The sequence below is a fragment of the Myotis myotis genome, unplaced genomic scaffold (genome assembly GCF_014108235.1).
Source record: "Myotis myotis isolate mMyoMyo1 unplaced genomic scaffold, mMyoMyo1.p scaffold_m19_p_16, whole genome shotgun sequence".
Taxonomy (NCBI): Eukaryota; Metazoa; Chordata; class Mammalia; order Chiroptera; family Vespertilionidae; genus Myotis; species Myotis myotis.
The window spans coordinates 22,320,431-22,336,681 of record NW_023416320.1 but is presented as its reverse complement, the minus strand read 5'-3'; the positions used below and the strand labels follow the sequence as shown (position 1 = coordinate 22,336,681).

Below are 16,251 nucleotides of genomic sequence, written 5' to 3'. Positions count from 1 at the left end.
ACATTTCCTGCTCAAGTGTATTCATACTGCTCTTCATGTCCTTAATCAAATTTCATTTTAATTTTGTAGGGAAGGTACATTTATTATATATAGACCAAACGCTTAGAATAATTTTTACTTTTTACCTATTAGGAGTAATTCAACCAGAACATGGATCTCCTACCGTCTTGAAATGTGACCTGTAAAGTGTTTTGAGGACATTTGAACCGGGCTGCCTCTGGGGACAGGAATATCTTTTTAAAGTTTTCCATCTGCTTTTTGAAGTCCTCGGAGAAAGTGTTTATAACATTTTCTAATCTATGTAGAAGTAAAACAGGAGAGAGATGCTTGGAGAGAAAGACATGGTGGTAGTGAAATCAAATAAAATGTGTATTTGCTAATTATTCTTAGTAAATTTTTATGGCCTCAAATGAGACACTTTTTCACTTAAATTAGGCTTTGACCTCTCTGTTTTGAACTGATTGCCAAGCTTCCTTTTCCCAATGAAATGCTTGAGGAAGTAGTCTTCTCATCTTTCTTGTACTTTCTTAACAGCCCTCAACTGATTTTAATTTTGAGTTTTGCTGAGAGCTTAGTGTGTCTTGATCCCTTCAGTGTAATGGACAGTTCTGCAGCAAATGGACCCGACTCTTATGCTCTTTGATCAGATCATAGCCTTCGACATTATGAATTTCTGTGTCTTGGACCCTCTGTGCAGTTCCTTAGAAACATCTGGTTTACCTCTTGAAATGCTTCTGTTACTGAACTCCTCAAATTCTTGCACCACTCTTTAGTTTTTCTCTTCCTATCTTATCTATATCTTTAAACTTAACTATCACTTTTGTGAGCATGTGATTTTTGTTATGAGTTAGAGAACAGAATGTACTCTATTTGAACTTTTAACCCTTGCTAAGTTTTTCTTTTTTAAATGATTTTTGGATTATAAAAATTTAATAGAACAATATTTCAGAAAATTTGGAAAAGAGGAAAAATTCTCCATCTTGTCTCTTTAACACAATGATGGTTAAATAATTTGGTGTTTTTCCTTCTAAAATTTTAAAATATGCTTTAAAATTTTTAATGGTCTTATTCTTTTGTATCTGTTTCACATTATATTACATATTGTGTTATTGAATGATCTTCAGCACCATTGTGGAAGTGGTACTATAAACTTTTGAAGGTATGAACACATGGCTGTGAATTAGGTAGTATCTCATTTTTTGTGATTATAAACAGTTTTGATGACCACTTAAAAATATAACTTGGTATTGTCCCCTTTCCCCCAAATTTTACTGATTCCCAGCAAAGGAAAGTCTACCTTTGAGTTGTGGTGGTCACTTAACTAATTAATACCTTACTTAAGAAGTGTGGGGAATATCTGATTTATTGATTAAAATACAATAAATTAAAATGCTCAGTAGGTGGAAGCTATTCTTAGAACCAGTCTTTTTCTTTTCTTACATATATTTTTATTGATTTCAGAGATGAAGGGAGAGGGAGAGAGAGGTAGAAACATCAATGATGGGAGAGAATCATTGATCAGCTGCCTCCTGGGGATTGAGCCGGCAACTGAGGCATGTGCCCTGACCAGGAATCAGACCCTTGACCTCCTGGTTCATAGGTTGACACTCAACCACTGAGCCACACTGGCCGGGCAGAACCAGCCTTTTTCCTTAGAGGTTGTTGCTTTTAGTAGTATATGAGAGTACCATTTGAGTGTGACCATATACTTTATTATACGATCTGGGCACTTCAGTCCCAAACCAATGCTAAATCATGTGGAACATCAGGACAAATGTAAACTGGGATCCAGCTGTATTGAAATATACACCATCCTGTGATTAAACCACATCTTAACCATAAGTGGCATTTTTTTAGTCACATTTTTCAGGTGAAAATTACACATTTTAGTTCAAATTTATTTGATTACAAATACTGTTGAATTATAGGTTGCTTTGAATAAGCCCAATGGAGTGAAATTCTTCATTTAAAAGTAATTGTAAATATTATCTTTATTTTTTTACAGTGCATTATTCTAAGAGCGACGTTAGTAAAATTTGCTATGTAATGTCGAGTCATCCTTTCTAAAGTCATAGACAGTCTTGAGCAGTGCTCATTGAAGTTTCTAATAACCTGGCATCTTTGCAGTGTTCCAGATTACTTTGAATATTTTTTCTCCTTTCCTTAATATTAATTACTCTGGATAAATCTGCATATTTTATTATTATTCTTGTTTACCATAAGGAGAGCTGTTATACAATTCATCCAAATCTTTTTTAACAAGGGCTTATTTACTAAAGCACCCATCTGTGCCAGGCATTTTGCTTGGTGCTTGGGACACAGTGGCTTCATTGGGAAAATGTAGATATAGCAAGGCAACTATAGCATAGTGGGCTAATCTTGTGAAAGCAGTAGTATGGTGCACAAAGTGGGGACACTTAACCTGAACTTGGGGAACCTGAAAAGTTTCCAGGAAGAAGCGACTTCTGAGCTGAGACCTGGAAGATGAGTAGTATATGTTTAGCTTTTCTCTTGGCTGCCATGTATATTAGTACTGCTCTATTAATTAATATATGGTTCAGATTTGTGGTCCACCCACCTCTTGTCCTTTCTTTTTTAGAAAGATATATTTTTATTGATTTCAGAGAGGAAGGGAGAGGGAGAGAGAGAGATAGAAACGTCAATGTTGAGAGAGAATCATTGATTGGCTGCCTCCTGCACACCCCCCATTGGGCATAGAGCCCACAACTTGGGCATATACCCTCCACCAGAATCAAACCCGGGACCCTTCAGTCTGGAGGCTAACACTCTATCCACTGAGCCAGACCAACTAGGGCTCTTGTCCTTTCTATGATTAGTATTAGTAATATACCAAGAGACAAGCTTATGAGATGGTATGATTGCTGTAACTGGTCCCCAACTTTAGGCTCTCAACTGTACATGTATCTGTTTCTAGTTTTTCTAAACCTTTAAAAAATTCTGCCTGTTCTTGGGCTATATCACACTTAGATAGTAGTGAATTTATAAGTTAAGTCTTAAAAGAAACATTTTTAAAAATTTCACTTTTACCCTCAAATTTGAGGCATTGAAACCATTGTGTACATATCAATTTTACATATTAAGGTATAAGATTGATTACGACTTTCCTAGAAGACTCTTCTACATTCTTAGAAATGGTTAAATTCTCAAAGTATAGTGAGTTGGTCATTGTGTCTCAGGTAATAGTTTAATAGGGTAGTTTGTTTTGGTTACATCATTTGCATATTTTTGTTGAATTTGGATTTTTAATTTTTATTATTGTGTTGTAATTCCGTCTTAAAGATGGGGGGAGAGTGGTTAATTCAATCATGAAAATGGTAACATAATCACCACATCTCAGGATAACATGAATGTGACAATTGAACAGGACTCCAGTGCCTAAATCAGTGTCCTGAGGAGAGTTGGGGTTTGCTCCAGGAACATTAGGCAGTGTTTTGGGGAGACATGTTTGGTTGTCACCACCTGGGAGTGTGTTACTGGCAGGTGGTGGGTAGAAGGTGGTGCTGGGAAATATTCTACACTCCACAGGACAGCTTCCCACAACAAAGAATTTTCTGGCCCCAAATGTTAGTAGTACCCAGGTTGAGAAACCCTATTCTAAGTGGATTGTGGATCTATACATGGTGAATTTAAGAATGTGATGACTTACATAAGCAATTGGAAAAAAAAAAATGTGAATAGGAATTACTATGACACATGCCTGGAAATAGATTTTATTGACTTTTTGAGTTATTTGCCTCTAGTCCCCAAAGTTTTTGGTTATCCAGAGAAAAGAGTATTTATTTATTTATTCATTATAGCTCATAGAATACAGTAGGTCCTCGGGTTATGTCCGAGTTCTGTTCCTATGGCGTGACGCAACGTGATTTTTCTCGTAAGTCGGAACCCACTTACATAAGCACCTACATAAGCACCTACGTATGTCACTCACATGGAGCACATGCACAGCAGTAATTAAGTGAAACAGTAAAAAAAATTTAAAAGAAAGATAATTCCTGACCTTTACTTGTGGTAAATAAATAATAAAAAACATAAAGCACATATGTACATACGTCGAAATGACGGAACTTTTTTTTTTATAAATAAATGGGAGATGGTGATGTAACCACGAAACGATGTACGTTGAATCCGACGTAACCCAAGGACTGTTCGGATCAGTACTGCTAGAGTGCAGTTATATATTTTGGTAAGAAAGGGCCACTGGTACCAGTGCCCACTGGCCCACTGTCTAGCTTCATTGGCTCTAGCATTCTCCACTCCTCCTATTTTTGCACCTGAATGTCTATGAAATTGGGATGCATTTTTAATGCATGGTATCTTATAATTAAAATTGCCAGCCCTCTTGTCTTTTATTATACTCAGTGGAATTTTAGACTTGATAAAATAATGTTATTATGCTTTCTAATCTTACTTTGCACAGAAGGAAGTAGTAAAAAAAATAAAATTAAATTGCAATCTCTGAGAGTATTTACCTTAAGTCTATGCCGAGTGAGAAATGTGTGGCAGGAGATCGAATGACTTGCTATTTCATACTGCCTGTGTGGAGAAAGATGCCTGCATGAGTCATGGACATGGGAGCAGAGATTACATTGTTACACCTTCTTTAGGATACAGTCATTGCCAATAAGAGCTATTTCCATTCCTTCAAATAATTTGCTAAAGCGGCATGTTTTAGCCAAACATGTAGTACCCTGAGTAGCTTTACAGAATTACTTGTGAGTGAAAGTATTACAACTTTTAACTTTGAGGTTATGATACTGGGATGAGTAAAGTGTTCCCATTGCATCTAAATACTGCAGTAGGTTAGGAATAGTTCCAGTGCTTAATGAGATCAAGGGTTACAATCTAGTTCCCAGAATTTCTCCAATTGAAATATTAATTTTCAAGTAAAGTGTGTTCCTTGGACAGAGATTTAACGAGAAATCTCCATAATTTTGGAGTCTCTGTTGTCCATATATGTAGGATCCTGAAAATGCTTGATGCTTTTCCTTATGACCTAGTCTGAGTAAGGAGCTTCCGGTTTCATAGAAATAGAATGAGAAAAGAAACCTCCTGACTGTAATGCAGGCCATTGACCTCCAGGCTGTCTATTAAAACCCTGGAGGTGGATGTAAATCGTCTCTGTCGGAAATATACGGCAGTTTTGTTTTGTTTTTAATTTATTAAAACTTATATAATTAAAATTAGGGTAACAACTTTCTAAAACTTGAAATTGGTGGTTTTCATGAATGTCAAATGTCCATTAAATGATCTGTAGATGATACATTTTGAGAGGCAGTGTTCCAGTGCTTGTTGAAATAAAATTTTAAGTGTTGGGAGGAAAAAATTCTAATGACCTACCAATCTCTTCCTCCTCCTTCAGGGTTAGCCTCGAACTTTTGTACCTTTTTCTCCTCCCCCCTCCCCTCCCCTCCCCTCCCCTCCCCTCCCCTCCCCTCCCCTCCCCTCTTCCCCTCCCCCTCCCCCTCTCCCCTCTTCCCCCTCTTCCCCCTCTTCCCCCTCTTCCCCCTCTTCCCCCTCTTCCCCCTCTTCCCCCTCTTCCTCTCCCCCCCCCCCCCCCCTCCTAAGGGCCGGAGAGAGAGAGAAAGAAACATCCATCAGCTGCCTCCCATTAGTGCCCTGACTAACTGGAATTGAATCTGCAACGTTTTGGTGCATGAGACAAAGCTCCAACCAACTGAGCCATCCGGCTGAGCCACCAGGCCAGGGCCTCTTTCCCCTTCTTAAACTTTGTTCTTGTTACTGCTGCCCTTCTTCTGGCCACCCTTGTTGTTAGAGTTCCTACACCATATTTTTAGTGAAACTGACTTATTTCATTTATCCATCTATACTATTAGTACTTGGAGACACAATAGAGATAATTAACTCAAATTTCAAAACTTATTTGTGGAGGATTATCTGGTACCTGCTTTAACTCTTTGAAAATATCAGATTTCTTTCAAGGGTAATTTGACTACTATTTACTGTTATAACCATCACTATGTGATAAGCATTCAATCAAATCATTTTTTCATTTGAGGTAAATTAAAAATTGGTTGATTTTAAAACTTTATTTTTTTCAGGCGGTTTGGTTATTTGGAGGGGTTCTGCTTCATTGTAGTTAATGGCAAAGCCAGAATTGCAGTGCAGGTCTCCTGTTTTCTCAGCCTGCAACTACTCTTTTGCACTGTATTATTTTGCAAGGTAAGAAGCCAGGCCTTTGACTTCGAAGATTGATCTCCTCTTGGTAGTTATTAATAGTTTGTTCACTTTAAAGGCCCAGATAGCTATGTGGGATTACCTAGATTTTTTTTTTTTTTTTTTTTTTGGGGGGGGGGGGGGACATTAAGCATTTGCATAGTCTCAGGAATGTCACTCTGTGTGTCCTGTTCCTCTCCACTAGAATGTCAGCTGCAGGAACTTTTCTGTCTTCATCATCCTGTGCTGGACAGCACCTAAAAGTCTGGCCCATAAGAGCTTGGAATCAGTACTTGTCATGTGAATGTATGAATTTTCTGTTCAAGATTTCCTTCCCCAAAATAAAAGGAGGAAACATCTATAAGCCATTTGTAATGCCTTTATCTAACTGAGTTGTAATCTTCTCTGCAAGGAACAGACATACATCCTTTGGAGATAAAGGAGGGTGGTGTTGGTGGTGTTTGTTACGGTGGTATTACCTGGTTTGAAAATGCTTTGAAATATTGCATATACTCTGATTAAACTTAGCTTTTTAAGTAGGGATTGTTTAATCAGCCTTTGGCACATTTTCAAAAGCCTCAGCATAGTTGCTGGCCCAGTACCTGTGGACACTAGTGTCTGGGACAAATTTTTTGTTGTTGTTAATTCTCACCTGAGGATATTTTTCCCATTGATTTTTTAAAGAGGGGGGGAGGGGGGAGGAGAAGGAGGGAGGGAGGTGAGATAGACTCATCACGCCCTGACTAGGGCTGGGAATTGAACCTATAACCCAGGTACATGTTCTTGATCAAAGCTGTGACTCTTCAGGTGCAGGCCAACAATCCCACTTGGTAACATCATCCAGGGCTGGGACAATTTTTTTGGTGGAATTGGGTGGGGGAAATGATCTGAAAGAAGTTCAGTGAAAGTAAAACAAAGATAGTCCTTCCCCATAGAGTTATTTGTGCTTCCCTAGATATTTATTTATTTATAGTTGTGCAGTTTATTTTTATTCCTATCAATGTAGCCCGTAGAGGTTAATTCTATTTCAAACATCTGGCAGGATCCTGCCTGCCAATTGTGGAAGGGAATTATTTGGTCTGTTTTGTAGCCTTCCAACATCTTTCTGCAGTAATTTTCTTGGCTTACACTGTATTTCATCTTCCTCTCTAATCCAAGAGGCCCTCCATAGAAAAGCATCTTCAGGAGCTTCAGATTACTTAATGACAACTGACTCGACATGTGGCTTCTAGAGCTCTCTGTATAAAAACTTCAAAAGATAACAGGACTACTGAATTGCTTAAGGTTGGTTTTCGTGTGTGCCTGTAGAGCCTATACCTTCAAGGTGCATTTGTTACCTAGCAGAGTACCATTTGTGCTGAGCATATTTTTAGAATGTAACGTTATTGCTAGAGACCCACTTTCCCACAAATAGAGAAGGGTTATCTCTCTATTGCAGTGATTTTCAGCCGGTGTGCCTTGGTGCACTAGTGTGCTGCAAGAATTTTTAAAATGTGCAATACATGATTATGTAGTCAGGGGCACTGACCTTTTTTCCCTTAGCTTGTCAAATTAAAAAAAAAAATGACAACAGCCAACACAACAATAGTCATTTGGTGTGAATGAATTGAAATACCCCCTTTTTTGGGGGGGGTCAGATTGGCAAGAAAATCTTTAAAAAAAATTTTTGTGTGTGTGCCTCAGAATTTTAGTAATTTGTTTGTGTGCTTTGAGATGAAAAAGGTTGAAAATCGCTGCTCTGTTAGGATCACCACTCCTGGCCTTTAGAACAGTCTTGCCTTGCTAGCTCCCGTCATATCACCTTGTGGGTTAGGGCATGTATTTTCCTTTTCCCCTTGGGAATTACTAGTTTTGATCACAGAGTGATTTAGGTGAAGCCTTCATCCAGCTTCCTCATGGTAGACTTCCTGGTCTGGATAGGACAAGGGTAGGAGTGACATTCTGTTGGGTCTCCTGCTGAGAGCTGGGTGTTCTCTGGACCTTTGGCCTGTCGTTCTTGCTCTTCTCTATGGTGTATCTTTGGTGATCTTAGTGCTGTCTGTGCTACTATTTGGCTGCCACTGAACTGAACTGATTACTGACGCACACTGAGCCACTCCCCTTCTTCCCCACCACATACATACGAAGGAATGAAGTTCCGTAAAAGCCAGGACCACATTTGGATGGTTCTCCATTGTATCTGTCATGGTTACTCTCTTGAATCTTGAGGCCTTTTGAGAATTTGTGAAAGCCTTGGATCCTTTTTCTACAGGTGCATATGCATATGGTTTTGGGAAAAGGAGATTGCTACAGGAAAGGTAACATGGCCTCCTTAAAAACAAGCCACAGGTTTTCTAACCTCAGATTTATTGTGGTTGCTGTGAAGATTTCTGCTTGATCATTTTCTCAGCATGGTAACTCTGTATTCCTTATCCTATAAAAATAAGTTTGGACAAAGAGGAGCATGTAGGGAAAAAGATGGGAACAAGAGAGGGTGAATGAAGAGTGCGGTTATAAGTACCTCTGTTTCTCTGATTTAAATGCTTCAAAGGAAATTATTTGCCCTTACTAACCTTTTCTATAATCTCTGTCACTTTTAATTCTTGCTAGCTTTCTCTTCTTTTGTTTGCAGTTAAGGATCCTCTTAAAAGATTGCCTTTCAGTCTTTTTTCTTATTTTTTAAATGTATTTTTATTGATTTCAGAGAGGAAGGGAGAGGGAGAGATGGAAACATCAGTGATGAGAGAATCATTGATTGGCTGCCTCCTGCACGCCCCTTCTGGGAATCGAACCCGGAACCCTTCAGTACATAGGCCAATGCTCTGTCCACTAGGCCAAACCGGCTAAAGCCAGGCTTTTTTCTTATAGCACCTTTAATACTGACTTTCTAATCCAAATTGTCCTGATGTTTGAAGGTAAAGGAAACTATCTTTGGATATTTGAGGCAACCAGAGTGGATCATCCCACTTAGTGATACTCGGCCCATTATTGGTATAAAGCTGTTTGTTATCTATTTGAGTTTAGCTACTTCACTTGGGTGGGCTGCATTTCCAATAACCTTTACTCAGTCCTGTGGGTAAGCTGGCACTACTGCTCAGTCCTCCCTTCCATCCCCACCCCCATTCTCAGTGTTGTTTTTAAAGTCACCTGTTGGGGAGAGGGCAGGGAGCTATTTCCTTTATTTGGAAGATTTATAAATAGGATCAGGAGATAGAAGCCTACAGAGCGCAAGCAATTATATTGTTATGTGCACAGTAATAATAGAACATCCAAGATTACTTTTTCTTGAAATCTAATTTCTGTACCTTGTCTGTGTTATTGAATCTTTTCTTCATTATACTGAATATAATTAGCTTATAGGTTTTTTTCTAAGAAGTATTTTTCCTCTTACAATTTCTTTTCATGGTAGATTGTTTTTTGACCATATTCACATTTGTACATATGAATTCTATTTCATAAAGTGGATGTTACAAATTCATAGTCCTTTTTGTTTAAGTCACATATACAATGTCTAATCTCTTTCTCCATTTTCCTGATTTTTTCCCCTACTCCCAATATGGAGATGGAAAAAGGGGATAAGTTTGCACAACACTCTAGGACCACTGTAGTCAGACCCAATTCTCCAAAAATTTTTTGACTCTGGTAACCTACACTGGATTATAGGTAGCATTTTTGAATAATAGGTGATGTTGCAAATCTGTTGAGCTCTTTAGTTTATTCAGTGTATTGAGCTCTTGTGAATTATTTAACTACAGTATGAAGTAGGTACTATTTTCTCTCCCATTTTACAACGGAGCAGATCCAAGCTCAGATAATTTGTAGTAGGTTACACAACTACTGTGTGATAAAGATGGTATCTTTCTTAGCTTGGGCTGCCTTAACAAATACCATAGACTGGGTGGTTTAAACAATAGGAATTTATTTCTCATAGTTCTGGAGACTGGAAGCCTAAGATTAAGGTGCCAGCAAATTTGGTGTCTGGTGAGGGTTGTCTCCTTAGGTTGTTCACAACCACCTCCTCACTGTATCTTCACTTCAGTCCTCAGTACTGTCTGTGGGGAAAACATACACGTGCGCACACACATGCGGGGATGGGGGGGGGGGCGGAGAGATATTGCATGTTTTTCTGGTTTCTCTCCTTATAAGGGCACTAATCCCATTGTGAGGGCCCCATGCTCATGACCTCAGCTAAACCTAAGAGAGAGACAGAGAGAGAGGGAGAGAGAGATTGCATGCTTTTCTGGTTTCTCTCCTTATAAGGGCACTAATCCCATTGTGAGGGCTCCACCCTCATGACCTCAGCTAAACCTAATTATTTCCAAAGGCCTCATTTCTAAATACCATTATATTGGGGGTTAGGCCTTTAATATATGAATTTGGGTTGGGTCACAATTTGATCTATAGAAGATGGTATTCAGACCAGGTTGGAAACTTGAGATTCTAAGTAAGTAGTCTGGCACACCATCCTATTCCCTGCTTCCAAAGTTTAGGAGTGCTGGTACCCAGAAGGCAAGTTGGCCAGCAGTAGTGAATTCTATCAGTATGAGTGTACATACTCCTTTAGTATCATATTTATTGCACAGTTCTTTTGCCAAAAACACACAAAATCAAACATCCAAAGAAAACATGGAAAATAAGAGTAAATATAAGAAAACGAAAGTCATCTATGACCTCACTCCCTGGAGAACTATTGCCATTACCATTTTAGTATATTTCTTTCCAGTCTTCCTCTTTAGGAGAAAGGACTTACATAATGGCTTTATATGATTCATAGTTTTATGTTCTGCCTTTTTTCTTTTAGCATCTCATCATTCCATGCCAGTTATATTTTTTAGAACCATTCTAAATGATTTTTGCCTTGAAGAAAACAAATTTGAGAGCTTCCAAGAAGGTAGATGATGATATGAGCTTAGTGTGGGAGAAGTAGTCAAGATTGATGACTCAGAGCCCCTCAACGAGAGAGAAAACATAGAAGTGGCAGGTGTGAAGGTGGAATTGATAAATTCAGTGTATACTTTTACAGAATGTAGTACCTATGAGTCCCCCTGAAAATGCTCATTAAGTAAAGAGCCATCTGGACTGGATGTCAGTTTTTTAAAATTGTCATCATCAGCCCTGGCTGGTGTGGCCGAGTTGGTTGGGTATCATCCCATTCATCGAAAGGTTGCTGGGTTCGATTCCAGTCAGGACACATGCCTGGAGGTGGATGTAAATCATCTCTGTTGGAGATATACGGCAGTTTTGTTTTGTTTTTAATTTATTAAAACTTATATAATTAAAATTAGGGTAACAACTTTCTAAAACTTGAAATTGGTGGTTTTCATGAATGTCAAATGTCCATTAAATGATCTGTAGATGATACATTTTGAGAGGCAGTGTTCCAGTGCTTGTTGAAATAAAATTTTAAGTATTGGGAGGAAAAAAAATCTAATGACCTACCAATCTCTTCCTCCTCCTTCAGGGTTAGCCCCAAAAGGGGGCGGGGTCAGCTGGCCAACCTCCTGCAGCCCCTCCCCCTGGCCGACCCCTGATTGGTCCTTGATCCCTCCCCCCAGCCAGCTGAGTCCTCAATTGGCGCCCCCCACTCCAATCGGGCAGGGCTGGCTGGCCAACCACCCATGGCCCCTTCCCCAGGCCACTGGCCCCCGATTGGCCCCCATCACCCCGGTCACCCCATTCGGGGGCAGTCCGGCCAACCTCCCACAGCCCCTCCCCTAGCCCCATTCAGGGGCAGGGCTGGCCAGCACACAGCCCCTCCTCACGGCTGGACTGGCCCTAATTGGACAGACTGGGGCAGACCCACTGGCCAACCTCCCACTGTCTCCTCCTCCTGACAGGCCCAGCCCCAATCTGCTGATTGGGGCCGGCCGGACCCCACCCGTGCATGAATTCGTGCACTGGGCCTCTAGTATTTTAATAAGCACCTAACTGTGCCGGCATTACTTTAACACCTGATACAGAGCTGTAAATGTGACATGGGTGTTACCTGTCCTCTTGAAAGAGTCTGTTGCATGAAAAAAATATATTTTTCTAAATCTCTAAATTCTCATTTGGTCTTCTAATATATCAAGCTCTTAATTGTTGCAAGAGATAGCAGTGGCCAGTAGGTTATTCTTTAAATGAGACTTCTTTGTGGTGAGAGGTAAGGGGTCTAAAACTCTTGGTACCGTGAAGGTGAATTCACTTTGTATAAACAGATCTCAAATGGCATTGTACAATTAACTTAGTCGCTGTTATCTAATATCCACTTATGTGCATGTGTTTTTATGACCAAGGGCATATATATTTCAACTTCTGATAACCGCAAAGAAATAGGATCTCCTGGATGTGTTTCATGAATTGGGTAAGAAGATAACAATATGAATTTGTTACAGTTTGTACGTGTTATTTTATTATTTTCTGTGAAGAATCTAGTTCATTTCATAGAAGACTTCTTGAGACACATTAATTATTGATTTCCAATAATTTTCAAAACTCTTAAAAGGTTTAAAAGCTGGAGTGACAACCCCCTTCCTCCCATTCCCTTGTTCTCAGCTTGGTATTAAGAAGAGATTATTTGCCAGAATTCATCAACATCTTAAAGAAGAAATTAAATCACTAGGACAAATGAACTATTTAAATATTTTCTGTAAGATTATTAAGAAAGGAAGTATTTTTGTTACTCCAATTTAAATGGAATAGGTAGAGTAGAAATTATATTGGACACTTTATTGTGAAAAATTGAACTGTTACCACACTTGTTAGGCAGTCACGGGGGTGGCCTTCATAACAGATGTACTAATTGGAAGAAAAAAGGATGAATATGTGGTACAGACTGGGTGACGATAATATGAAAGTTTTAAGAAATGTGTGTACTCCATTGTTCTCTCCACCCAAAGAAGACTCGTATTTAATTCTTTTTCCAAATGCACATTCTGTTTGCGTAAATCTACATCTGCTACTAGCTTTGAACATTGCCTGAAACGTATGTGCAGCTTGGCAGAAAATCTGATATGAAGAGAAAAGTACAGGATCATTTGTCTTGTTAAATAATGGAGCAGAGTCTTCACAGTTCCTAGTCTCCCCGTGCTTGCTGGTGTCCCACGGTGCTGCTGGGAAAGCGGCTTGTGATTATTTTCTTAACAGTCCTGCATGGGTTAGCCCTCTGCTAGAACAGATAGGAGATTCTGATGTATTTCACTTCCCTATTCTGTTTGTTGAAATCATTGATTTGTTTCAGAGTTGTGGAGTTTTGTTTGTTTGTTTGCTTTTAAAGCTATCTCTTGATTGGGCTTAATTTGTTTCTCTGCTACAAAGTGTGTGTACTAGATCTGGTCTCTGTTCCCTTACTTGATGTGTTTGTACAGGTCATCTGTGATCTGAGCCAGTTCTTAGTTATAAAGCAGTCTTGGCATAAGTTTCAAATAGTAACATAGAATGAAATATTTTAGGAGTTTGATTACATATTTGCTATAATTATCAACTTTGACATTTAAAAATCTTTGAAGGCAGTTTCATCATTTAAAATTTTACTGGACTGGTAAATTATTGGTTAACTTAGTGGTAGTATCAAACAGGTACATGCTGTGGTTTCTGAAAACCTTTAGAAATTGTGGATTTCTGTTGTATTTCTTTATGCTTTATTTATTCAGAAATAATTTATACTTTGCCAGTAAGAAGAGATGAATTTTTGTAAATGGGTGGTTGCCTGGGCTTTGAAGTCAGATTCTGAAGTAAAATTGAGTCCTGCCACTTTACAAGCTGTGGGAAACAGCTTTCTAAAAGGATTTCAATAATCGTGATTAGCTCGTTAGAGTTATTGTGAGGAATAAAGTCAGATAACATATGTAGATCACTTAGCAGGAAATCTGACATAATAAGTGCTCACTAAGTGCTAGTTTCTTTCTTGGTGCTTAGCTCTACCCTTTCCCTTCAGGCTATACAATCTCTATATATTTCAAATATAATTTTATAACATTTTAGGATTTGATACAGTATTAAGTCATTAAGACAATAGATCCATTAAATTTATAAAATTTAGATTAGGTTACTTTGTCCTTTAAGAGTTCCCTAATGAGATATCTGTAAAACATTTTCTTCCCCTTGATCTGAGGGAGCTCGAGTTTTAGAGTATACTGCAGCTGTACAGTAACTGTCTACTTTCTGCTCATCCCTAGCCTGGCCAACTATGGGCTGTTCTTTGTTCCTGTTTTTCAGAGAGAGATTGTGTTTCATGAGGGCTCCCTTAAAATAATGAAGTAAAAAAGATAATTTTAAAAATGAGAGTGAGAAATTGAAGGTGAAAAGAATGCTAGCTAATTATTTGACTCCTACTGAAAAGCTTCTAATCCATTGTCCTCCTGGTGATTGTTTGGCAGAGTAACTATAGCATTTAAATATAGGACAACATATTATTTTCAGTGTTTTCATATTTGGAAACAAAACCAGAGAAAGCCCAACAAATGTGGTGGATTTTTAAAAAATATATTATCTATTTTAGAGAGTAAGGGAGGAGGAGGGCAAGATAGAAACATCAGTGATAAGAGAGAATCATCAATCAGCTGCCTTCTGCAAGCCCCCTACTGGGGATCAAGCCTGCAATCCAGGCATGTGCCCTGACTAGGAATCAAACCTTCACCTACTGGTTCATAAGTTGACGCTCAACCACTGAACCTGGTTGTGGTGGATTTTTGAAAGGAATAGTTATTGCGCATCCTGCCTCAGTTAAGACAGTTTTTTCTCTCAGCTATTTAAAATTGACTGTTTTGCAAAGGCTATCTGGAAAAAGTGAATATGAATATATTGATGCCAGACTTCGGGAAATTATTTAGTTTTGTAAACCAGGCTCTTCTTTGCTTTGGAGAGACTTAACAAATTAAGACAATTGCAAAGGTTGGAGAGATTTTTAAAACTTCAGCTCATTTTTACAATCCTTCAAAGTTTTGTAGCACCACCTCAGTTACATCTAAGTGTAGCTTTTGTAGAAAATTGAATTGGCTTAGTAGTAACTACTAATTTGTCTTTGGATTTCATTTGCTGTGTACTACTTCGATAGGGTGTTAGCTTTTTAAACTACGAATGTTTCAAAAGTTCTTTTCTAAACTTTTCACTATGCAATTCTGAGCCCTTCTGTTGAATATTATCATAAACTCTAAAATAGTCCCCCCTCTAAAAATTTTTCCCCCTTGCAGTTCATCTTTGAGAAATTCCCCAGGATTATTTAGCCATTAACTCAGAAGTGAGTATCATTGGTTGAAATTGCTGCTTGGGTTTCTGTTAAATAAGAGAACTTTACAACGAAAATGAAAGCGTGTCTAACCTGGACCAGCTCTACAAAATTGCCTATAAGTGCTTGTTTCTTACTTCATTGACCTGCATTAACTCAACAGTGCGGGAGTTGAGGCACTTTATGGCTCCATTTTTCCTTTTCCTCTTGTTTCTTTGAAGAGATTCTCTTTGTTCTTAGGTGTGAGGCACTCCCTAGATAGGAGTGAACCTTATCTCTGCCTAGTCACATCGTTTATATCCTCCTATTAAATAAAACTCCAGCCCAGGAACATGAGGCTGGCTGGCATGAGAAGGCAAACAGTTCCAGCTCCCACTTGCTACAGCCTGTGGGCTGACACAGCATTGTCACAGTCACTTCCAGACAATATGAGCCTGAACCCCATGCCTGGTAAATTAGTGCTATAGCTCAGTTGGGTTTCTTGTTTGTGTACCTACCCACCCTTAATAAAACTCCTGAGAGAGACTAGCATAGTCACCCAAGCAATGGCATTTGTCCCGGAGATCAGAATCTGGAATGACCATTCCTTATTTTTTTTTATAAAATTTACAAAATTTAGATGTCACCATTTCAGGATTTTTTTCTTTGTCTCTTCTGTAGGCCAGAGAGGTGAGTAGGTGTGGTGGCTGAGATCTCTTCATTAATGGTGCTGCCTAGAAGCACACTGTTGAGACAGTTAGTGCAGTGGTCGCCAACTTTTCAGACCTCACCGACCACCAGTGGCCCACGGACTATAGGTTGGCGACCACTGGTTTAGTGGACAGTCTGCTCTACATTTCTTATCTCTACTTAGGTTTACTAGGATGCTTTTG

General features: G+C 38.9%; 1 protein-coding gene and 1 long non-coding RNA gene across 3 annotated transcripts in view; both read left to right on the top strand.

The window, feature by feature from the left end:
* EIF3H (eukaryotic translation initiation factor 3 subunit H) overlaps positions 1-16,251 on the top strand; it is an 87,739-nt gene that overhangs the window by 52,329 nt on the left and 19,159 nt on the right. The gene's annotated exons all lie outside the window — the stretch shown is intronic.
* On the top strand, positions 5,729-14,725 carry LOC118670740. The gene is made up of 4 exons (XR_004972468.1): positions 5,729-6,201; positions 7,354-7,479; positions 8,447-8,492; positions 12,450-14,725. It is a non-coding gene; the product is annotated as an uncharacterized LOC118670740 (long non-coding RNA).